The 26183-nt window shown below is 43.7% G+C and overlaps 1 protein-coding gene across 3 annotated transcripts in view; it reads right to left on the reverse strand.

The window, feature by feature from the left end:
• The window catches only part of SLC16A12 (solute carrier family 16 member 12), an 87170-nt gene that overhangs the window by 35995 nt on the left and 24992 nt on the right, over nucleotides 1–26183 (reverse strand). Inside the window, exon 1 of one of the 3 annotated variants that reach the window (XM_059729951.1) lies at nucleotides 2749–2807. The exons of the other annotated variants lie outside the window; for them this stretch is intronic. The gene's annotated coding sequence lies outside the window, so the exon portion shown is untranslated. Of the gene's footprint in view, nucleotides 1–2748; nucleotides 2808–26183 lie in introns of those variants that run through there. 3 annotated transcript variants of the gene reach the window in all.

Here is a 26183-nt window from a genome sequence, read left to right on the forward strand (position 1 = left end):
TATGTAGATGCTGACTCAACTGGCTTGGCATAAGGGTGCTTCATGCAGGGGCTGCCTGACAGCTAACCCTACACTGAAGCACCCTTGTGCCCCAGCCAGCCCCTCCACAGCACTTTGGACAGGGGGGAGCACCCCCAAGCTGGAGGGTTGACCCCGGGCCCCCCTGCCAGCTGGGGCTGCTCCAACCCAGCTCAACATCCTGTAATCCCAGGTGCGCTTGAAGACACGCACCCGGGAGCAATAAACTCCAGAACAATAAACTCCAGAGTTTATTCATGAGCATTAATTGCATATGTAGATGCACCCAAGAAGTAGGTCCACCAGCAGTTAAAAACCAAAGGGAGAGAGCAGGGAAGCTTAGCAAGAGGAAATAAGCAGTCAACAAGAGGAGACAAGTGAGAACTCAAAGAAGCTCAAACCTAAGAAGGGGCCTGAGCAAAAGGGCCTCTCCTATTGCCCAGAGAAGAGCTACATGCTTTGATCTACTGTGTTGTTTATTTGTGTGAGCAAGGGCTATATTTTCATTTAAAGAACTGGCTGAGGAACCCTCCAGAACAAAGCCACCCTGCAAGGCAGCAGGCTTACTGACCCACTTACAACTTGTTTAGTCATAATTTAAATCACATAAATTATTGGCAGCCAGGAATGTGTCATCCAATACGTTTGTACTGGCCGAGCACAAAAAAGCTCTTTAGTGAGACTGTTAGGTGCTACTGCAACACAAATCATAATAATTAAGTAAGATAGGATTCAGGTTGTGGTGGGAGCCACATCCTTAACAACTCTCTATTTCTCTTCTTTCCCAATTCACAGTTCTTTGGAGAGAGATGCAGATTGCTTTTAATCCCATTTGTTGCTCAAATCTCTTATTTCAAACATCAAGAATAACCTGCGTTAAACCAAACATCTGAAGTATCTGCAGCTTGGATTATATAATGATTGGAATACATAATCCAATTGTGTAATTAGATTAAATGTTATTTGCTCTTAAAGATCAAGTGAGAAATCACCAGTGAAATTGCGAAAGCTTTCAGGAGAAACCATAAAAATAGATAGCACAGACACAAATGTTCCTAGGTTTAAACTGTACAAGATGGTCACTTTACAAACTCACTTTTACAAGAGGTAGTAACCAAGTTCAAGGTCTTGACCCTTGTCTTCAAGGTACTTGATAGCCAGAGCCTAAGGTTTCTAAAAGATCAACTAAATGTCTGTGACCAAGACCACCATTGATGACTTTAGTCTTCTGATACAGTAAATCTACCTAACAGAAGAAAAGATACGCTATGCAGTACCTGAGTCAACACTTTTCTAGGGGTGCCAGCCCAAAACTGTGGAATGACCATTATAAGAAACAAGCTTCATTACAACCCTTGCTACCTGCTGCTTTAAGCAAAAGGTACATTTCTTTCTTTCCTCAAACATAAGCATTTACAGCAAGATATGTATATACGTTATCAAATAAATTACAAAACAGAACACTCCACTGTACAATTTTTACCTTAGGAAAGGACATGGCAAACATTAATCTAATTGCTTAAAGAACTGAGGAAAGATCCTCAAAGACGTCAGTAATGAGTGTGATTCAAAAATCTTTTTGAATTATATGCAATCTTTAATTTCTTGATCACATATAATGTTCTTCCCAGGGCTCACAAAGGACAGTAATAACTTACATGAACAGCCATTCTATATTTCTGGTTCTTCCATGCTGGCAAATGTGCTCCCAGTCAGCCACCAACAGGGGGTCACAGGGGATGGAGGAATTCTCTTCTCACAGTCCTGGCACTGCTCAGCTCCTGGCTCCCCCCAGGAGCAAATCAGCACCGGGAGTAGGTCGCTGACTGCTGTGCCCTATCCCAGCACTGCTCAGCTCCCAGCTCCTGTGGGGAGATGGGAGCCATGCAGCACTGGGACTGGGGAGCTCTCTTCTTCCCCACTCAGTCAGGGGCTCACTGGGAGCTGTCCTGCTCCTGGCACAGCTGCTGGCAAGCCCCCTACTGGGCAGGGGAGCTCCGCTGGGCACAGGGCTTGGTGGCATCAGCGTCCTGATGTGCACAGGGCCAGCAGAGCGCTACCTGGCCCTGTGTGCATTGGGACCGGGCCCCATGCCCCCAGCCAGACCTGAGGCTAGCACCCCAGGGAAGCCTGGAGCTTCCCCTGGTTGCTATAGGAGGACAGAGCAGAGCAGAAGTAGATTCACTCCCAAGGAGCAGATTTTCTCCCAACAGGGTACATGTGTACACTGGTGATGCGTAGCAGGTGCCTGAGGGTGCACGTGCATCCCCTGAGATTGGCCATGTACCCCCTGGAAGCATCAGCCACGAAATTGGACATGCAGGTAGAAAGAAGTACACTTCCAGTTTCACCACTGGTTCAGCAATTGGTGCTGGGGGGCTCTCCTCCACCCATCCCGTCAGCAATCTGGTGCCCCCCGCAGACTCAGGAGGCACCAGTTGTCCATGCCTGTGTAGACACACTCCCAGAGAAGGCTTACTGCACGGTATTTTACTGCTGCTCTAAGCAAAAGGTGCTGCCATCTCTTTGTCACAGCTCACTCCCTTTTCCCCTCAACATGGGTTCATAGAATCAGAGAATCAGAGAAAATTAGAGTTGGAAGGGACCTCAGGAGGTCATCTAGTCCACTCCCCTGCTCAAAGCAGGACCATCCTCAACTATATTATTCCAGCCAGGACTTCGTTGTGCTGGGCCTTAAAAACCTCAAAGGTCCCCTGCTTTTCCACTTACCTCAGGGCTTTGTTTTCCATCCCCCGGTGAACCTAATTTAAAGCCTTCCTCACTAGGTTAGCGACCCTGTCTGCAAAGATTCTCTTCCCTCTCTTCATTAGATGGAACCCATCTCTTCCTAGAAATACTTCTTCCTGGAACAATACCCCATGGTCAAAGAAGCCAAACCCCTGCTGGCAACAATACTGAATTTGGGAAAGAATAACCAAAATAGTTTAACTATTTGCACATTGTTTTGCTCTTTCTTAGAATGCTCTAACATGCCCATGACTCTAAAAAGGGCAAAACAATGAGCAAATAGTTAAACTATTTTGGTTATTCTTTCCCAAATTCAGTCTGAAGTGGTCACCCCCGGCAGGAAAGCTTTCAGCCAAAAAGTCAAAGTTTTATAAAGTTATAAGCAATGTAAAATAAGAGAGCAAATGGGAAGGGTTTAGCAAACGTAATGTCAGGGAGTAGTACCAGCCCTGCCAAGAAGAGAAGAGAATTAATCTCACAGACTTTTCCCTCAGTGAACTCTCGACATGGTCCTTCCAGTGAACTAATAAATAACTTAAATAATGTGTGTGGTAGATGTTGTTGCATCTGTCTACTGCACATTCTTTGTGGCATTCTGGCAATTTGATTCTTAAGTCAGAAAAATTAATATGGCAGAAATCAACTGTTAGTATCTAATCTTGTATCTCCCTTATGCTACAGACTGAAAAAAGGTATTCAAATGTACCAATAATGCACAAAACTTGTCTATGTGACCTTCTCCCCTCCCCTTTCCTACCTCTTCTTACTCTCTCATCTGCAGCATCTTGTCTTAAACTAGCTATTAAGCTTTTCAATTCAGAAAATGTAACCTAGAATGTATTTAACAACATTCAGTCCTGGGGGAACCCCTGATCCCAACTGACTGTGTGTGACTGTAAGTCACATAGAGCATGTTCTTTTGGATGAAGAGAAGTAGGATTAAGGGGAAAGATCACTTAAGGTTTTGCACTTTGAAGCCTCTCTTGGGTAATTTTCATTCAGGCATTAAAATGAATTTGCCTTATAATGAGGTCATGGGAGGATCCAGACTGAAAAGATAGTGGAACTTCTGCTGACACAGGAATCAGACTGAAAAGGAGTCATTCTTTAGTGAGCTGGTTTGCCAGTTAAAATGTTAGGTTCTAATATGACAAAATAAATTGCCTATCAATTACTTTTACAGCTGGTTAGGAAACAACTTGCCTAAAATAATCTCCCTTACTGTTATCTGCAAAGCCAGCAGAACAAAAAAGGACAAGTTTACTAAAAAAGCACACGTTCAGACTCTCACCTCATCAGGAGACCCTCCCTCCTGGGGAAAGGAGAACACAGAAATCCATTGCAACCTAGCAACTGGCCTGCACACATCAGGTAAGCTACCAGCCTTTTAGAAAAAATGGCACATAGCCAATAAAGCACTCACCATGCCTCTCTGTCCATCTGTCCTTGCAAAGTAAAGATGTTGTTTTTTAAAGAGACTAATACAACAGTGATGACAGAAACTCTTTGGAGTGAAGGAACATTTTAAAAAACATTATTCTAACTTGTAGAAATAAGGTTTTCTTTTCCCTTTCCCAGTGTTTTTTTGACATCCACTGCAGAGTTTTTGGTTGTAAATATATTTGAAAATAGCTAATGTGCCCATTACAAATTCTAGATACTTTTTGTAAGATTCTGATCCTTAGTAGGATGTTGCTTTGTGATACAGAGTCATAGTGCCAGATTCAAATCATCATTGCACTTAGATAAAAGCTGGAGTAGCTCTGTTATAGTCAACGGACCTTATTTTCAGTGACACTGAGGCTTCTTTATACTGCTTTGCATATGTAAAAGACACCAAAAAAGTGGAAATAACATTCTCTTGCACTATCAGAGCAATGTAAAAGTTCTTTTGTGTACTTTAGAATCAGGCCCAATGCCTAGGGACAGACAATAAAAAAGCCTGAGCCTGAATTGATTCAACCTTTGCAGGTTAGTCTAACCTGGCTAGACTGAACCAGTTTCAAACCATACAGACAATCTCTCTAGACTGAGGAAATTTAGGCATGTGCCTGCAGTGGTTCAGGCTGGAAGCTGGGAGGTGCTAGACCAGCCCTCCCTTCCCTTGCAGAGCTGAGTTGAGGAGGGTATGGCCAGGTTCCAAGGGGCTCTGATTAGGGAAGGGTATAAACCCCACACCTGCCTGCAGTCCTAGGCTTTTCCCAGCTTGCTGCTCAAGGGGCAGTAGTGTTGCCAGCCCCCAGCCCCCAGCTAGCACTAAGGCAAAGGCGGGGTGTGCAGTGCATGCATCTGTTGATGATACAGAGCTTTTCAATCTCCCTCCCTGCTTCTGTATACTATCTGCATCAAACTGACAGGCAAGCAAGATGGAGTGAGGGGGCTGATAACAGTGTCACCCCTATCTCAGTGTTTATCACCCCATTAAGAAAACAGAGGGACATTACCAGCTACCTGTTGATTCTGTTTGTTGATTCAGCATGGACCCAGCATGTGGTCTGCTAGCTAATACACAGATACCTTCTCTGCAAGGCAGAGGGAGGGGGAAATTCCAATTTAGCAGGGAGTGGTGATGGGGAGGGGGGAAGCAAACAGCTCTTAAACAGCTTTTCCAAGGGAGGACATTAAACTACCTGTTGAATCGCTCCAAAAAGCCTGTCATCTCCCACAGCACAGACTGTAGCCAGCATGTGGTCTGCTAGCTAATGCTGAGGTGTCTGTGAGGGATGGGGAAATGCCTGCTTAGCACAGAGTAGGAAGGAGAGGGGGGGAGCAGAAGCCAGGCAGATGCCTGCAGAAACTGCCGAGCTCCAGTGAGGCAGCGGAGGGGAGGGGACAGTCCTGCTGTGGAACAGAGACCCCTGCCAAGCCTGAGAGCATGCTGGGATGCTGGTGGACTCTGATTTATATTAAACCAGCAAGGGGTCTGGGACAGACTTTGCATAAACCAGTTTGAGCCAAATCAGTTAAGCCTGATACTACATTCAACCAGGTTTATCTCAAACCAGTTTCAGCCATTTTCAAACTGGTTTATATGCACTGATGTTCTTTTACAGGTTTAAACCAGTGTCTGATCACTTAAACTGGTTTATGTGTAATGTCTGTCCCTAGCCCAATGGATTAGTCCAAATTTATACCCAATAATAGAGGTCAGACTCCAGCTCATCATTTTACATTAATTACATAACACAGAAAAAATGGGATTTGTAATTTTCATAAGAAGTCATATGAGTAGCAAAGTGATTTACTGCTTGGTTAGTGGAAAAGTTCTAAGAAAAAGTTGCGTGTGAATACTTAGTACATGATATTCATTATTTTAGCATTGATGATTGTGATTGTTCCTATACAATTAATTGCCTCTGTCTCCTGACATGACCATGGCAAACTACTGATATTACATGCATTTCTGGAATGAATTAATACATGTGTGAGTTTACAGTCTCTTTCCTGTGACATACACAACTCTGAAAATCACTTTTTTCAGAACATTTGTGGAAACAAATGTTTATGGAATGTAAACACAAAGCATGATAAGGGTAACTGAGGCAAATTCATTAAAAAAAATTAGAGTGACTATTAAAAGTTGGGGCAGGGTCTGAGCGCACTGTTCACGTAGCTAGAAAAGTTATACTATCTAAATGTGTACATTTTCTTTTACTTTTCAAGCTCTTGCATGAATCTTCTCTTGCTTTTATTATCTTTTTTCTGAATGTTGAATTTACCATTAATAACGGAAGAAAAGAAAGAGAGAGATTAGGAATGTAAAGGGGAAGGGGAAAAAACAGAAGAAGAGCAAAAGATAAGGAAAAAGTAGGAGAGGAGAAAGAAGAAACATCTGATAATAGCTGTGAGAAAGTTGACTCATGGGACCCACATGAAGGTTCAGTCTGCAGATGACTCCTTAATGCACTCTGAAAGAGCTGTTTGCTCTAGAAGGGTCTTTAAGGAACATGGATGCACCTCATCCATAGTGTATAAACCTGAAGGAGAGAGAATATCCTAAATCAAGCAAAAGATGATGAAAAATCACCAGTATATGATATTGTGTGCTGCAATGCTATAATCAGATGCTCTGTTTCTTCTTATGGCATCAGCATTATTTCTTCCCCACTCAATGGTGGTGCCTTTAGAAGTTTACTAGCTATGTTATTCATTTTCTAAATATAATCAAAGACATTAGTACATCTATAATTTGCACACTTGTTGAAAGAGAGTTATTTGGGGGTAATATAAGAGTGGAAGAAAATGACGGACCCCAGAAATCTGTTCAAATGACTCATCAGGAAATAATACTTTTTCTGGCCTCCCTGGGCACTTGTACATGTGACGAGGGTTTAATCTCCAAGGTTTTATTCTATGCCCCCTGAACTGAAATGGCGAGGCATAGAATAAAACCCTGAGGACTAAACAGTTAAAATGTTTTCATCACGTTACAGCAAGGGGCCTTATCCTTTTGTCAGAGCCGGAGCCTGCCCACAGCTGGGGGGGTGAGCTGCCTGAGGGCCAAGCGGCCCCTGAGCTGCAGGGGGGGCTGGTTCTTCCCTCTGCAGTGGCAGCACCCCCTGGAGCCACCCAGGCAAGCTGCTAGCAGGCCAGGTGCTGCCCCAGCTCAGAGGTGCCAGGTCCAACTTCCCCAGAAAACCACCTGGGCTTCCAATGCCTTGCACACCGTCCCCGCTGCCTTCTCCTGCCACCAGGTCACCCAGCCACCCTCCTGCTGCCTCCCTGCACTGCTCCTGGGCCAAGCCAGCCCATTCCAAGGCAGCCCCAGCCATCCTGATGGCCACAGGACCCTGCTTTCAAGCAGAAGTGGCAAGGGGCCCAATCCTTGTTGTTGCAGAGCCTCCTCCACCCCCAAACCTGGGGGACAAACTGCTGGTGAGTCAAAAAGCCCCTGAACTGTGGGGGGCCCAGTCCTTCCCTCCACAGCAGCAGCAACCTCTGGGTCACCCAGGTGGGCTGCTAGCAGGCTGTGTGCTGCCCCAGCTCAGGCACAGCACTTGGCCAGGTCCAACTCTTCCCTGAGACCCTTCGGGCAGCAACACCTGGTAGGCTTCCAGCAGGCAGACTTGGGGAAGAGTTGAATCAATCTGGGTGCTGCCTCTGAGCTGGGGCCACCCCTGGACTGCTAGCAGCCTGCCTGGGTAGTCTTGGGGTGCTGCTGCCACTGACAGAAGGACTGGGGCCCCTTACAACTCAGGGGCCACTCAGCCTACTGGCAGCTTGCCCTCCAGCCACAGGGTGGGAGGGGGAAGGGAGGCTACACAACAACAAGGACCGGATCTCACTGCTTCTGCTTGAAAGCAGGATCCTGTGGCCGGCAGGATGCCTGGGACTGTCCAGGAATGGGCTGAATTACCCCTGGGGCAGTATGGGAAGGCACCAGGAGGGCAGCTAGGTTTGCTGGTGGCCAGAGAAGGTACTGGGGATGGTGCACAGGGTGCTGGAAGCCTGGCTGGGCTTGAGGAAGTCTTGGATCAAGCACCTCTGAGTTGGGCCAGCATCCAGCCAGCTAGCAGCCCGCCTGGACTTCCAGCACCCCGTGCACATTCTCCAGCCACCAACAAACCCAGCCACCCTCCTGCTGCCTTCCTGTGCTGCTCCAGGAGCAAGCCAGCCCATTCTTGGGTGGCCCCAGCCGTTCTGCTGGCTGCAGGACCCACCTTTCAAGTCCAAGTGGAGAGGGGCCGAATCCCTTTTTTTCTGCAGAGCCTGCTCGACTCTCCCATAGCTGGGGGGGGCAAGCTGACAGCTGCATCCTTGCAATTTGCATCACTGCAAACTAAACTACATCCAGATGTAGAATTGTGTGCAACAATTCAAAGTTATTTAAAACCCCCAAAAGTCTTGTACATGTACACTGTGATGCCATTATGTCACAGAGTGACATTTTCGTCACGTGTACATGTTAATGGTGTCACATGTAGAACCACTTCCTTTGCTTTTTTTCCAGGGCAATTTAAATGTAGGCATTTAAATCTGAACTCTGGCAGCCAACTAGATTTCAAGTTGTTCTTTAACTCATGGGAAACAAATACCCTTTAATTCTGTACAGCCCTTGGGATTCAAAGGCTTTTTTCTATTTCAAATATATTTTCTCCAATAAAGAAATGAGCATTTTGCATCCTGGGTGGGTTATATAACTGAAAAAGAACAGCTTGTTTTTATTCCATCAGAGGCTATTAATCAAGAGCTGTGATTATGATTTTGTCTTCTTTTAAAAATGACCCAGGCGGGCCAGCCCTATCTTCCAGCCCTATGTTCCTATGTAAAAATAACTTTTTATAAAATCTTAGTCCTGCTGCCCAGTTGTCTCAGATTCCTTCTGTGCTTAGTTATGTCTCTGTATAACCAGTAGATAAAACTAATGTTTGTGCTTTGCTGTGATAATAGTGGGATTTACACATCATGACACAGGTTGGCCAGTTAACATTTCTCCTCATGAGAACCAGTCATTCTGAAGAGTGTACATATTTAGACACACAAGGATGTTTGTTTAACTTTTAAGTACATCTGCTATCTCTAGTGCTTCCTATATGATGTTCAAAATAGTAATGAAAAAATATATCAGATTTACCCAAAGAACCTTGCTTGGCAAGAAAAAAGAATATTTATTCAAATGAAATTTAGTGAATGTTGTCTGTAGAGAGAGAATCTGGCCACATTTTGAATCAATATTACAGCACCCTGAGATAGATCATCCTAATGTTTAGAATAATTTATTAGTATCAATCAACTTATATTTCTTATTACTTTTTATATCACAATAACTTTATGGAAATATGTACACAAAAACATTAACAGATTTTTGTCCACAATAAGATCCTTACATATAATTGAGTTTCATTTGCCTGCATGATAAAGTTTTTGCTGAAAAGGGGGACTAGGTTAAATCGTACAATAAATAAGAAGTGTTAGAGTGACCCACACTTATCAATCTCTACTTCAATGAATTACATTTTTGTTTGGCTCATTTACAATCAAGACTGACACAGCAGGGTCTGAGAGTCTACAAACAGACAATGCATTTGTCTCAGGATAAACCATTTTAACTCAAGACAAATTGCAATCATTCAGACATCTATGTCTGTTGTCCCAAGATAGATCTTAAATCTTAAAAATATTCACAGAGTAAGAGGTGTAGGCCTCGCTGGAGCACTGATCAATACAGGTTTCCCTCAATTTATGCGGTACATGTGTTTCTGAAGAATGCCGCATAAATAGAATTCTCATAAAGCGAACCCACTTTATAATGTAAGAAATAGGGATAGGTTCCTGTGTCGGCTGCTCCCGGGGCCACTCCAGCATGAGCTGGGGTTAGTGCAGACAAGCAGAGCCCCAGGCGGTACGGGGTGCGGCACTCCTGAGAGCTGCCAGCACCAGCTGGCTGCAGCCACTGGGCTGCACCATGCCCCATCCCCCCCGGGGCTCTGCCTGTCCCCACTCACCCCAGCTCCTGCTGCAGCTGTCCCAGGAGTGGCCGATGCCAGCTCCCTGTAGCCGCTGGGCTGCACCATGCCCTGGTGCAGGCAGCTGGTGTCAGCTGCTTCTGGGGTTGCTCCAGCACGGGCTAGGTTGAGGGTGCACAAGCGGAGCCCCAGGTGGTGCAGGGCGCAGTACTCACCCCAGCGCCAGCTGCAGTGGCCCCAGGAGCTGCCAGTGCCAGCTGCCTGCACCAGGGCACAGTGCAGCCCAGTGGCTACAGGGAGCTGGCATCAGCCGCTCACAGGGCTGCTGCAGCCAGGGCTGGGGTGAGTGGAGCCATGGCCCTTTCCCCTCCCCCCACAGACTTACCTGCTTGTGGGGGGGTGTCTATGCTGATTGTATAAGAGCGAATTTACCTCGCATATAATGAATCATGGTTCTAAATATGCTCATCGCATAAGAGCAAATTCACATATAAAGACCCCACATGAATCAGGGGAAACCTGTACATACTTTTCACACAAAGGCTTTGCTAAAGCACTGGCCAGAGCAGGCCTAGCCAATGCACAAACTCTTTATGTAACTTTGCATGTGGACCAGATAAGCACTCCTGCCAAGAGATGGGAGGTGAAGATGGCTGTACAAGATGTAGGATAGTCCAGAACCTGCATGATAAGATTGGAACAGGAACATGAGGATCAGGATGTGAAACGAACCCATGGTTTGAGACATTCAAGAGACATTCAAGATACAGATGGAATGCAATATGTAATTAATTTTGATCATTGCATAAAAGGAGGTTTGGAAAGTGTAGGAACTTTGCAGTGTTCGAGAGGAGCCTACATTGTGTTGTGTTGACTACCTTGTCACAGGTACAAACGCCTTAATGCCTTCCCTGATGTATTTGAGAGTCCAAAATGCATCAGTGCTGTGCTTATGTAAATAATAAACTTGGCTGAATCTTTGCCACTAAACCAAGCGTGTGGTTGTTTTTAAGACAAGACTGGTGTTGGGATCTCCTGGCTCTGATTTTTCCCAGCACTACAGTTCCTGAGACTTCAACACTAATAACACATCAGTAACACATTATGAGAACAATGACAACACTAATAACACCCTATGACAAGAGGCAGTAATAGTTTATCCCAGAGTGTCACAAAGTGCATCTAAACAGTTATCTTGGGATATCAACATTGAAGTAATGGCAGAAAAGTAGTAGTGCATACAGCCACCCACTAAACCTGATTAGAAGGATGATACGTGTACACACTAATCCAGGGATAGTCGTGTTCTGGGACAAACACAGGCACAACTTGCCACAGGAACAAATGCAATGTCTGTTCCTAGCCAGACAAACATTTTTAGTGCTCTCTGTTTACGGATCACGTTTTGTTTTCAGTTCAGCCATTCAACCACACTGAAAAACATGAAATCCTTCAGTAGTAATCATAGCAATTATTTGGTTAAAGCATCCATTTTTAAAGACTCCTGATTTTCTGGTTTATATACATACTAGTCTATACTATGCATTGTATTTTGACTATGTAGTCTACATTTTTATAATAGATTATTGTATATAGTCATATGTGCCTTTGAAAAGCATACTAAAGCAGACTGCAGTAAATCTTTTGCAAGCATTTCAGTTTATCATCTAAATATTTTTAGACCAATTTCAGTTTGACATTATAAATCTTTAATTTGTATAAAAGTTTACAATGATGGACTAACGTATAAAAAAAAAACAAAAAACCCGCACCATCCTTATAGGCTCGGCAGTGCTGTGTTGGCTAGCACTATGGAAGAAAGAGACTTGGGGGTCATCATTGACCACAAGATGAACATGAGCCTGCAATGCGATGCTGCGGCTAGTAAAGCGACCAAAACGCTGGCTTGCATCCATAGATGCTTCTCAAGCAAATCCCGGGACGTCATTCTCCCCCTGTACTCGGCCTTAGTGAGGCCGCAGCTGGAGTACTGCGTCCAGTTTTGGGCTGCACAATTCAAAAAGGATGTGGAGAAGCTTGAGAGAGTCCAGAGAAGAGCCATGCGCATGATCAGAGGTCAGGGAAGCAGACCCTACGATGACAGGCTGAGAGCCCTGGGGCTCTTTAGCCTGGATAAGCGCAGGCTCAGGGGTGATTTGATGGCCACCTACAAGTTTATCAGGGGTGACCACCAGTATCTGGGGGAACGTTTGTTCACCAGAGCGCCCCAAGGGATGACGAGGTCGAATGGTCACAAACTACTACAAGATCGTTTCAGGCTGGACATAAGGAAGAATTTCTTTACTGTCCGAGCCCCCAAGGTCTGGAACAGCCTGCCACCGGAGGTTGTTCAGGCGCCTTCACTGAACACCTTCAAGATGAAACTGGATGCTTATCTTGCTGGCATCCTATGACCCCAGCTGACTTCCTGCCCTTTGGGCAGGGGGCGGGACTCGATGATCTTCCGAGGTCCCTTCCAGCCCTAATGTCTATGAAATCAATGAAATAACAAAGAATAGTAATAATTCATTATATTTGGGTGCTGCCTGTATGCTCCACATCCAGATCTGTGCTTCACTGTGCTAGGAATTTTACAAACATATGATAAAAAGACTATTCTTTGTCCAGAAAAAACCTTCCAAAAATAGAGAAGATAAATGAAATGTGAGAAAGAAGGATATTGCTTATTAACAGAGCATGCATGATGACGAGTAGCTTCATTTGTTTAGTTTTCTGTTTTAAATTAAGAGAGAGACAGAGAGAGTGCGTAGTGGGGGCTGCTAATATGAGCAGGGAAAATGGAAGGGAATAAAGTAAAAGGAGCATGAAAAAGGGCCATATTGAGAGAAGAGGGAAGGAGAAAGTCTAATGGGGAGGATGAAGGGCAAAGAGAATAAAGTTGCAACAGAAGAACTGTATGTAGGAGCAAGTTAGGAGATGAAAACAACCAATTTGAAGGGAGAAAAAATGTGCAGAATCAAAACATGAACAAAATAAACAAATGTGAAACTAAACTTTGAATACTGTATGGTTCTTGTCACCCTGGACACTTTGGATATGTTAACTGCACTTAAAATGTGAACTTCCATGCATTCATGCAGTAAAACATGTACTAAGTGTGACCGTATCTAGCAAAGTTAGGATGGTTTGTGTAAGGAGTATCTTCAGATGTCCACCTCCAGAAACTATTAAGTAACACATATTCAGCTATGAGCAGACTGCCCCATGAAGATAATACAAGCAATTTCAATCTTCACTCAGGTGCTATATCTTCCAGGAACCTCTCTGCTATATCAAGTCTCCATTGTCAGGCCCACCCCCATACAACACCAGAGACTTCAACTGGGTCTGGTATGGTGCCAGGGCTGGGATGAACAATCAGCTGATTGTGGGTCCCAGCCCTTACACCACCCTGGAGTCTTCAACCAGCCCTGGTCTGGTAACGGGCAAGGACCAACAATTAGCAAGCTGTGCAAAGATTATGTTAGAGAATGTAGTAAACATTACCGCATGACTGCACAGAAAAACATTCAAACTTTTAATACGGCACAGTAATGCTTCCTATGATCTGAATAAAATAAGTGTTAAGTGTCCCATGTGGTAAGGCCCAAAGAATGTCTTGTCAGTACTACCACAGTCCACCCCTGCGCTGGGATGACTATTGGCAAACCCTTCAAGCCCTTGATTAGAATGGACACACACATCATACATCCTTTGCAAGACAAGGGCATTAGTCTGTGAACTCTGATGGGGATCACAGGCTCAAGTGTCAGGGCTGCAGTCCACAGCAGAAGGGATCAGTATAGCTTATTGAGTAAATATAAGCAGATTAAAAATGTATTGTAGAACATAACCTTTTAACCTTTACTAAGAAACTAGCAAAAACCAGTAGCATGACATAAAATGTTTATAGCAAAAGGCCAAAGAAAATTATAACAGAAACCTTGTGATCATTTAAAGTCATTCCTGCTGAAACTGGATATGCTAATTAGCCTTTAGTATAGGTTTTACTTGACAGAGAATGATAAATGTAAAGGAATATTAAAAAAAAAAAGATTGCTTAGACCAAGGGTCAGCAACCCCCGGTGTGCATGTGAGAGCATAGCACGCATGGCCATTTTGTTCAACGTGCCACAGCTGGCCTGAGCTCTGGCAGCTGCAGCCAGGAAGCTGCAAACAGCTGTAGGGGGCTCCATTGTGGCAGTGAGTGCACACACGCCTCCAGGCCTGGGGCAATGTAACCCTGATGCCTCTCCCACCATCTGCCCAGAGGTGCGCATGTAGCCGCCACTGCCATGGGATTGGTGTCACCACTCTGGAGCTCGGTGCAGCTGTTTGCAGCCTGCCAGTCACCTGCTTCAGCTGCCCAGAGATCAGGCTGGCTGTGGTATGCAGCTGGGAGGCTGCAAACAGCTGCACCAGGCTCCAGAGCCCTTGGCTGGGGTCTGTGGCGGCAGCTGCATGCATGCTTCCTGGCAGAGAGCAGGGAGGGCCCAAGGTTGTGCTGCCCCAGACCCCTCCCCCACCATCTGCCCAGAGGCGCGTGTGCGCCTACCACTGCCACAGAGCCTGGCTGGGGCTCCAGGACCTGGTGTAGCTGTTCGCAGTCTCCTGGCTGCCTCCCACAGCCAGCCCAGGATCTGGGCAGCTGCAACGGGCCGCAGACAGGCTGCAAACAGCAGCACCGGGCTCTGGAGCCCTGGCACTGGCTCTGTATCAGCAGCAATCGCATGCATGCCTCAGGGCTCAGGGCAGGGACAGGGCTGGAGTAGCAAATTTCTGGCCCCTCCCCTGCCCTCTGTCTGGAGGCGCACATGCAGCAACTTCCAGCAACAAGGATCGGGTCTCTTGCAGCTCCCCTGCAGTCTGCCTCTGGCACGCCAAGTCGAGGCATGGGTCAGGGCTGGGGTGTTTTCAGCACTCTGGCCAAAAATGTTGCTGAACTGTGGCTTAGACCCTGTTTCAGCATGAAGGCAGTATTTAAAACCTAGTTATTTTAAATTTACCTGGACATATAGATTTCTGAATTAAGCCCCAAAATACTTTTAACTATGTTAATGGAAGCAGATCTCCCCACAGTAACAGTGCATATAACATTAAATACTCTACTTGAGTACAATGGTGTGAAGTACAGGAGAATTTGGCCTGTTAGTTTGCATTCTCTCAATGAGATTATTCTGTGATACACTGCACAATTAAAGTGTGCATGCTGACTGAAAAGAGAATTCTTCTAACTAATTCTAACTGGAAGCCAACACATAGTGGGTTTTTTTATTAGCCTCAGCATTTTAACAATAACACTTTTGTAGAAGCTTGTCTGAATCTGGAACAAATCTGTTCAAATTACTAATAGCCATCAGAAAATGTTAACATTAAAGACTCTACAACAGTCTTGAAATAAATTTGGATCCAAAACAGTATCTGTATGATAGAAAAGGGCCAAGGAACTCAGGATCAAATTATGCTCCTATCTGCACTAATGTCAACCTAAAAGAGATTTTAGTAGAGGTAATCCATATTTATACTAGTAAGATAGAAGACAGAATTTGGCCTTATGCTAACTAAATTTTAAAGGTGTATTACATTACTATAGTAAATAAAAATCTAATCAGTTTTAAGAGACTGCCAATAATGATATTCAAAACAGCCACTGACACGTAAAAATGACAAGCACTTTTATTTTTCATTTATTTAGATTACCTTGATCTTCTTGCATATGAAAAAGTAATCTAAGTAGCAATATGTATGCAAAACTTTAGGTCTTTCATATATAGAAGAGTCAGGGCAAAATCTGTGGATCATAATCTTAATGCAAATAACAAATATTTTGATGAAGCATAAATCAGACCAGCCCTCTAGTTGTTACCATGTCCAGACAGACAGAATGGGGAGTTCACTGTGTTGACTGCTACCATACTGCTGTACTTTAAATAGATTTGCAGGTTAAAGGAATAGGGCTTGCTTCTGAGCAATTCCTCAGTGGAAGCATTCACAAACTGAATCTCACGGTTTGCTTTCCCCCATTTTGTGTTATGCAAATACTACTTAGAACTGCCATATTTTTAATTGATTTCTTAATTATATTGCATTTTGTAGTTAATTTTTGGTATGGTTATATATTAATCTTGTAACAAAGCACTTTTCATTTGCAGTTAGATCCACATATGTGGTATTTCTAGAGTTTTCAGCCCATTTCTATTAGTTCAAGGAATCATAGATGAACTTCCTTGGATCAGGCATTCATCAATTTCCTGTTGTGCCCTTAAGCAAATGTTAACATTTACTTATTGTTTGCAAATATAGAAAAACCTTTTAGTTCTATTGTGTTTTTCACCTGATATTTTTCCCACATTTAAAGTATTAACTTTCCATCTCACAGGAAAATAGAACCATGAGAGAACCATGCTAGCATATTGTGGGAATATGAATTTTCTCAGAGCATTTGGTGATTTATGTGAGGAAATTATAACTTTTTCCTTCTTTGATTCTGACAAACTTCAACTTCACTGACAAACTTTAACAATGAACAAGCAGTTCCTTTGTTTGGGTTAGTCAGCAGTAACCTAATAATGATCTGTGAAGGGAAAACCACCTAAAATAAATTTGTCAGACCATTAGCTCAGGAGAGTTTACAACATTATCAAGCTCTGTCATTAATGCCTAGGCTTCCCTGCCTGTCTGGAGATTCAGTTATTACATGACTGAAATGGAGTGTATTATATCAAGTTGATAAACACCGTCATATGGGTTTGTAAAAAAAAGTGCCAGTGCCACTAGAAAGTGACAATGTTCCCATCTCTCTTGCATCACAATCCTGATATGAGATCTACACAGATAGGCACGTGTTCAAACATGTATCTCCATAAACAAAAAAAAATTGTTCTTCACGTTTATGGGAGCTGTGTTGCTCAAATGTGAAACACTATTACATGCAGGTGAGGCCAAGTAAATAGTAGGCAGGGAAGTTGATCCTACATCAAGAATTACATACCAGGACTTTTAGAAAATTCACTTCTATTTTGAGCTCTTGGTTATTTTTTACTCTGATGGTTTTTCATCCTTTCTATACATGGAGTGCAGAAGAAGGTGCTGAGATGATACCTCATCTCAGCAGAAGAAGGATGAAAGGAGGATTCAGAAAATAAAAAATCAATGATGGAAAGATAAAACCAAGGTGAGTCAGCTCTATGCTGACAAACATGACATGCTATCTATAGTCCAACTTCCCATGGTCCTACTTTCCTGTTATTGCAGGATAGCTCAATGCTCCTCAAAGACAACAGATCTATCCAAGCTAGATGAAAAGAGTACTTTGAGGCACTCCTGAACCTTGAGTCAACTGTGATGAATGCCACTATTGAATTCCTCCCCCCAACACGCAGAAAGGCGATCCCTTACCAATCCTCCTATCCTAGCAAAGAAACCAAGAACAACAAGGCCACTGGACTGTATGGCATACTTGCTGAAATCTTCAAGGTTGGTGGTGATGAACTGGTACTGAGACTCTATGAATTTATTCTTCACATTTGGAAAAATAAGGACATTCCTGGAGATTTGAAGAACACTAACATCATGACAATTTTCAAGAAAGGAGAAAAATCTGTGTGGGGGAAGTAGCAAGGTATCACTCTTCTTTCCATGGCAGGGAGCTTCCTCACTCACATCCTCCAGAACTGTCTTCTACCTCTAGTTGAGGAAGGTCTGCCAGAATCTGAGTGTGTTTTCAAAAACCATTCCACAGGGAAATTGACATGATCTTCATGTCATGCTCACCAGGTCCAAGAAAAGTGTCATGAACAACACTGGGACCTATATATGGTCTTCATTGGTCTTCCTAAGGCCTTTGGCTACATCAATCATGAAACCTTGTGGAAACTACTGCCAGATTTGGATGCCCAGAAAAAATACATCATGAGGCTTCTCCAAGAACAGATGACTGTGACCGTTCTTTGTAGCAGACTGGAGGCAGAACCATTTGTCATCCAAATCGGGGTCAAGCAAGGAAGAGTCATTGCCCCAATTATTTCTCCATTTTTTGACTGTCATCCTGATTCTCATTAAGGACTGCCTCTCTTCCAGAACTGACATTTAAAATCTGGTTCCATTCATTAGTTATTCAATCTGGGACATTTTCACTCAAAGACCAAAATATTTAAAACAACTATCCTTGACTTTCAATATGCTAACAACAGTACCATCCTTGTGCATACTGGGGGAAAAACCTCCAGACCATGCTGGACCAGTTTGCAAAAGCCTACAAAACTTTGTGCCCCTCTCTCAACACTGAGAAAACTAAGGTGCTGTAGCATAGTGGTTCTCAACCAGGACCCATTTGTAAACATCAATGGCCAGTCCCAACCCACAGCCCCCTGGCCCTGCTGGTGCCCTTCACTCCTCATTTGCAGCCCCCTGGACTTGTCGGTGCCCTCACTCCCAAGTCACAGTCCCCTGCCCTCCAGGACCATGACAGGAGCCCAGTGGTTGCAGCAGTTCTGGCTTATGCAGGTGGCAGCAGAGTAAGTCCAGCCCTGGCATGAGCTGGAGGGAGGACGAGGAGAAGCCTTGTGGCACCCCCCACCCTGGGCTGGGGCTCCTGTGCCATGCCAGTCATGGCCCCTCACGCCCCCTGAGCAGCGTCTCCCAGGCACCCCACCTCCATGAGTATGGGCACTGGTCCCGGTGCTGCCAGCCCAGGCATGCAGCTGCCTGCAAGGGGAAACATGCGCTTTCCTGCATTTTTCTGGGACTTGCTTGCAACCCTTTCAAATATGCTTGCAACCCACTTTTGGGTCACAAGCAATGAGTTGAGGAACCCTGCTCTAGCAGCCTTCTCTAGGCCATGAATGTGACCCCTCTCCTCAAATTACCATCAAGGGGAAGACAGTAGAGGTAGTTGAGTACTTCCTTTACCTCAGTAGCCACCTCTCTCAGAGAGTGAACATTGATGAGGAATTGAACACAGGTATGGGCAATTACACCAAAACAGATGGTGCCTTAAGGCTTGAGAGGATGTCTCCCTGGTTGAACTCCACTCCAGCCTATATAATGTTGTCCTCAGAGCATTCTGCTCATGGGGTGCTTCTCTCAACTCATCTGCCATGCCTTGATCTTTCATAATAATGAGGGTCCTAGAGTGTTAGTAACAGCCCTCATGGGCCTGCTCACATTGAGGATGACCTTGGGGTTCCTCTTCCCCTTCACCCTGTCCACACACCAACTGGGAGCTGGATAGTGATGATGGCCCAGAACACAAGATGAAAAGGACCAGGTTTTTAAATCACAAGCCAATACAGTCCTTAATCAATTCAGGGACTTGGAATTCAATGCCACTTGCAATGAATTCACTTATAATCCAAGTAAATTCCAATGGCTAATTGGTTCACAGATTTTTCTAAATCAACATAGTTCTCAATCAATTCGCAATCTTCATAAATGAAATCCCGGTCCTCAATCAATGCATGGGATTTCAAATCAAAACTTCAGTTAATTCATATTTGCTTAATCAAATTCCTAGCTGCTAGTCAATTCATGAGCTTTCAAGTACATACAGTCATTAATGAGTTTGCAACACGAATCAATATCGACTGTTTCTAATCATTATGCCTGGGTCCCTGGGTCATGGAGACTGCCTGATTCATAGTTTCATAGTAGCTAGGGTCAGCGTTAGACTGAGTTCTGTCAAAATGAAGAGGTTCATTTTAGTAAAGATATCCTATTGTCCTAACAGAACTGGCAAATTCCGCTTATATTCTCTAGGACAGTGGTCTCCAACTTTTAAAGTAGGAGATCACCTTTGGCATTTAAAAGCAACCCAAGATCTACCGTGTGCCACTGCTACTTCCCCCCCTCCCCACCCTGCCCAGTAGGTAAGTGTCTGGGGAAGGAAAGGTGGGGCAGATCCAGGCAGAGTGAGAAAAAATTATTTGGGGGCATGGCTTCCCAGCAGGTAAGTGCCACCTGGCCAGGGTTCCATTCAACTTACCCCTACTCCTGCCTCTGTGGCACTGGCCCTCACTGTGGGGGGCCTTGATCTAGCCCCTCCCCTCCCCCATGGACTGACCTGCTGGACTGGAGCACGCACATGGGCACTCATCTCCCCACCCCAGCCTCAGATCAACTCCAAGAGGCTCCGAGATCTACTGGTGGATAAACAGCCACTGGTTGGTGACCACTGCTTTAGGATATACTAGGAAAAGGCTTGTTTCTAATAATTTTAAAGAAGTAAATCCTGAGCAATGGAAGTTTTAAACTTGGAGAGGTAACTCCTTTCTAGAAACAAAGTCTAGACTGCAGAAAACTTAAGATTCTCCATATTTTGCTTATGGTCTAGAACTACAATTCAAATATGTATGAATATATAATATATATATTTTAGCAATGTGCAAGACTTCCTTATAAAACAGTCAGATCTAAGAAAATGCAGCAATGCTTATATACCCAAATAAATCAATTAGGATGTTTAATGCAGTATGTGTTGCTCTAATGAATGACATCCATAATGACCTACTATGATATTAAACTGTCACTATGGGCGTGTATAGATTAAACGAAGGACACGTATGCACAACAATTTAAAGCAGGTTAAATGCTTTTTCACCACTTTAATGGTGTTGGTGTTTGCAATCGTTGATGGCATATATTGTGTATTAATTCCAGCTGCTGTAGCACATTTGTCAGTCTAATGTGCCTTAAATGACTTTGCGGCACAGCAAACTAAAATACCTCCAAGGGGTTTTAGTTTGCTATGCTACAGCCACAGAGCGAATTGTCAGGCTTCATGCAGCGCAGGGGCTCTGCAGGCAGCCTGTGCAGGCAGCCTGGCAGCAGCCCAGGAAGTCAGGCTCCACCAAAGGAAAAAAAACCCAGTGATCCTGATTTCCTCCCCTGGGAGCCTGCCTACCTGCCTAAGCTTCGCAGGGACACGGTCCTCCCCTCCACAGCTGAGGTGCCCCCCCAGGACTGCCCGAGCCGGGTGCCTGCAGGTTGTGCCACCCTAGAAGGGGGCCACTGCTGCTGTGGAGGGAAACACCAAACCCCCCTGCAGCTCAGGGACTGCTCTACCCACCGGCAGCTTGCCCTCCTGTCCCTGCCACTGGAGAGGCAGGTAAGACAGGGGTGTATACGACACAGGGGTTTACCTTGCTCTAAACTGAAGTGGGGTTTTCAAAAACCCACTGCTTCAACTTAGGGTGAAGTAAACCCCAATTTTGTTTACACACGCCCTTTGACTGCTACTTCTACTCCCTGTAGATTAGCATTGTGGTACATACTATTCAAATCACTATCCCTATAAAATTATGGCCATCTCATCAACTACAACACACAATCAATTTTTCTTAGTCATAACTATCCTTGCTTCTTGCTGAATTTAAATGAGTAATGGAAGAGCCTTTCCAAATACAGAGAAAATAAGGAATTCAATAGCTCAATACAAGAGAAAAGAAAAAAAATTATGAAAACCATTTTTTCTTGAAACTGCTTTTCAAATGCAGTTATTGATGGATATAATGATAGGGCTAAATATTTCTGAGGAGCCAAAAAGTCATCAGCCAAATTATAAATACTTCAAAATAGAGTAAAGAATAAAGCCCAAGACATAAACCAATGAATAATTCTCTGGAATAACACTGTATTTTACGTTACCACTTACCTGTCATCTCTGCATGAATAAAAGTAAAAATATTGTTCTGGAATATTGCCATAAAAGGTACTAGAGTATTTTCCAAAAAGATTAATAGAACCTGGTTTTTGTGGGTAAAAACATGGTTTTCCCTCTTCTTTTCCCTGCCACATTATTATTTCAGTTTGGTTGTCAGAATAAAGGGGTGGGGGGGCTCATACTTTGGGCAGTATGAAATTCATTGGTTTGGTAGTAAGTGAATGACATTTGTGGATTTCACTGAACAGACTTGCCTCTTTCATTCATAATTTTACAGGCTGCTTTGTTTAATTCTCTATATTCAATGACTTCAAGCTAATCTACTTTTAATATGAACATCCCTGAAAACCCACATATTTCTCTACTATGCACCAAAACTATGCTTTAAAAAAAATGAAGGAGGTAAGCTTGTTTAAAGAAATTTTCATGTTCTCCTGTAATTAGGAAAGAACTTTAAAAGAAACTAACCAAATGTAGAAGTGACTAATCAATAACAAATTATGCCATTCATATATATAACAAGTAAAAGTTCAAGAATCTCATGCTGTTAAGGCACAAAGGAATACTTTGATGTACTAGTCACTTTTAATCAATATAAAACCTCTTAAGTGTGAGGGTAAGTTTTCATATAGTATAAACAAAAAACATAGCAAAGAAGAAAAAGCAAGGCATGCGTATGATGTACTCATGTTAAAATATCATTGACTAGTTTTTTCCAGAGAGTCATGGAAACCTACCTCTCTATTTGTATGTTAAGAGATCACTGTAGGATGCTTCTCAAAGCATCCTCAGATAAGAAGAAATACTTACATAAAAGGAAAGTCACTGCCTCCATCATCCTTACTCTTTTGTTTTTAAAATCTCTTATCCTTTCTCTGTATAACCTTTTTCATAACAATTTATATTGAAAGGTAATGAAAGAAAGAAGACATATATTCCAAATATTTTTCCCCTTAGTTCCAGAATTAAACCATCAGTCATGAAGTTCATTGAAAGTCTCAGTCCAGAGTAGAGTACTTGGAGCATCATCTTTGATTCTCCAAAGGTTTTCTATGAAATTAATTAGACATGTGACTAGTCTTTCTTCAATAAACTGTGTTTATTAAAATAAAGCATTCCTCTACATACATTTTTTACAATTTAAATTATTAAATGATCTTCAGAATTGGTGTTAATCCAACTGATTTTTAAATCTTGGTTTAGGTTTCAGGCTGTTTGTAAATACCTTACATTGAACAAAGTCATTCAAGGTTTCAGAAACGTTTTCCAAATTAAGAGAGTTTATAAAATGTTATCAAAAAGTATCAGTCCCTGTTAATACAGTAACTAATTGAGTCTGAGCCAGGGTAAGCACATGCTAAATTAATTAGATGCTATCCTTTAATTGCATAAAGATGGTAGAAGGAAAAAACATTGTAGACAATACATTCAAATTTTATTCTGGCTGCCATATTTGGGTCTTCCCCATGAAAATCAGAGATTCAACTGTCTCCTTCCCCAATGAGCTCAGCATATCCACTTTGCAGTTTCAGCATGCAGGCTGTATTTATATGCCCTAGTTAAAGGATTATCAATTACAAAAAAGATGTGAGTAAAAGGAGGCTGCACTGGTACTCTTTCTCAATGGTCCTCTCTTTGGCTTCTACTGTTGAAGGCTGGGCCACCAATAAGACAACTTACACATCTACTGGGGACACTAGATTTATGCAGATGTGACATCAAGTAGAACCTGGCCAAGTCTGAATGTTTTCCTAGAGTGAACACTTTTAATTAACAAATTTGGGGGGGAGGGGGAGGACAGGAACAAAATATAAACAAATTAGAAAAACCTAATATGATTCCCACACAGGTTAGTCAAACACTTCATTAAAATGTTCTTTTTTTTAAAAAAGGACTGAGTTAAAAATACCAAATATTGGCTCAGTTGAGTGAATAACCTAGCTGCCACGCAACTCCCTAATGCAGATCTATCGATTGTTTGTTTTGGCTCTTGTTCAGATTGCTAATATAAAGGATGAAATCCTAACCAAAAATCACTGTGAATTTTGCCTTTGTTTTCAAACTAAGTCTTCTAGAGGTAAAAAAATCATCAAAGGATAGTGCTCTCACATGTCTGATCTTGATGTCACATAGCTCTGGTTATAGCATACCTCTATTGGCTTGAATACTTGAAATTATTCCTGATTTACATCTGTATTAGCAAGATCAAAACAGCAAAGTAAACAACCTGCAATAGTTTTGTGTCTTTCTGAATGTATCCTCATCAACACAGCAAAGCACAAATGAGGTGGAAGGGGATAACTAACTATAGGTGAATAAGCAAAAAATGGTAATGGAAAAAAGGAGTCATGTGACTGTCTCTTCCTGCATGTGAGTCTGTAAGCAATAGAAGGAATATTCCCTAAACTAATATTATTTTAGAAATTACTCCAAACAGTAATTGAAATAATAGATGTGACTACTTCACAGAGGTATTACTGGCCCTTTGAAATATTTTCACTTCAGTTATCTTGGCTGATTAGAAAAATGTTAGAAACCTTGTCACGTGCATCATATGAAAAAAGATGATGGGTTCTGTGGATAGAAGAGCAGCTCATGTGCCATACTTTGACTTTAGCAATGCTTTTAATGATGTCTCCCATAACCTTCTGATACATCAGGTCTAGTCTACTGTAAAGTGGGTGCACCACTTAAACTGGAGAAATTGTCTGAAATGAGATAAAATTCAGCAAGGATAAATCCAAAGTACTGGACATATGATGGAACAACCAGAAGCACAAATACAAATTAGGGAAAGACTGTCTAGGATTTAGTACCACAGAAAAGGAGCCTATGGTTACAGAGGTCTGCAAGCTGAATGCAAGCTAACAACGTAATATTGTTGCAAAACAGCCAATAACATACTAGGATGTATTACAAGGAGTGTCTCATGCAAAGCACAGCAAGTGATTCTTTCGCTATCCAGCACTGGTGATGCCTCCCTTGGTTTACTGTGTCCAGTTTTGGGCACCAACCTTCAAGAAAGAGGTGGACAAATTAGAAACAGCCCATCAAGGAACAACAAAAATGATTAGAGGTCTAGAATGTATAGACTATGAGGAAAGACTGGAAGCACTGGGATTATTTAAACCAAGGGGGTCAAGGGCCCCAAGGCCCACTGCACCAAGACCCCCCCACCACTGGAGCTTTGCAACAGGTATGAACCTCTTGCAGCCCCAGCAGAGCCTGCTAACTTGCCAGCTCCTGCAGGCAACACGGGCTGTACTGTAACTACCGCCCCCACTCTCCCTAAGACAAAACGCAAAATGTTTGTTGTAGGAAACTCCATCCTGAGGGTGACTGAGGGGAAATTCTGCCGTCCTGACCCCTTAGCCCAGGAAGTCTGTTGCTTCCCAGGAGCCCGGATCTGAGACATTGCAGTGAAGATCCCTGAACTCCTCCAGACCACCGACCACTATCCTATGCTCCTCATCCATGTGGGCACCAATGACATGGCTCAGAGTGCTCCCAGCCGATTTGGGAGCGCTACAGGGATTTGGGAGCACGGCTCAGAGTGCTCCCAGCTGATTTGTAAAGCGCTACAGGGCTTTGGGAGCAGGGCTTAAGGGGTTGGGGGCACAGGTGGTGTTCTCATTGATCCTCCCAGTCTCGGCCTATGGGCTAAGGAGGGAGAGGAGGATCCAGGTAGTGAACCAAAGACTGCGGTTCTGGTGTCATCGGGAAGACTTTGGCTTCCATGACCACAGTCCGCTCTTTGGTGAGGGAGGCAATGAGCTGCTGGGAATGGATGGCTTCCACCTCATTCTGCTGGGGAGGAGGCTCTTCTCAGCCAGAGTGGCTGACGTGCTCCACCAGACTTTAAACTAAGCCCGCTGTGGGACGGGGAGACTACTGCCACTGCTGGCCCTCTGAGCAACCCTTGCAAAGCCAGCAGACCAAGGCACTTAAGGGAACCCACCCCTGCCCCAACCCTGGAATGAACTGTAGGTAAGGCAAGGGCCCTCAAGGGGACACTTGTGTGCCTATACAAAAATGCCAGGAGCTTTGGAACAAACAGGAGGAACTTGTCCTCCTGCTAAACGCAAATAACTATGATGTCATAGGGATAACAGAAACCTGGTGAGACTCCACCCATGATTGGACCACAGGTATAGATGGCTATACACTATACAACAGGGATCAAGTGGACAAAAGTGGGTGTAGCTTTCTATGTCAAGGAAAACTATGCATCCCTGCAAGCCAACATTGGTGCCCACGGTGGACTTGAGACCCTCTGGGTTAAAATCTGTGGGGAACACAGCACAGGGGATACTATGGTGGGAGTCTACTACAGACCCCCTACCTATGGTCAA

This window comes from Alligator mississippiensis, chromosome 6 (genome assembly GCF_030867095.1).
Source record: "Alligator mississippiensis isolate rAllMis1 chromosome 6, rAllMis1, whole genome shotgun sequence".
NCBI lineage: Eukaryota > Metazoa > Chordata > Crocodylia > Alligatoridae > Alligator > Alligator mississippiensis.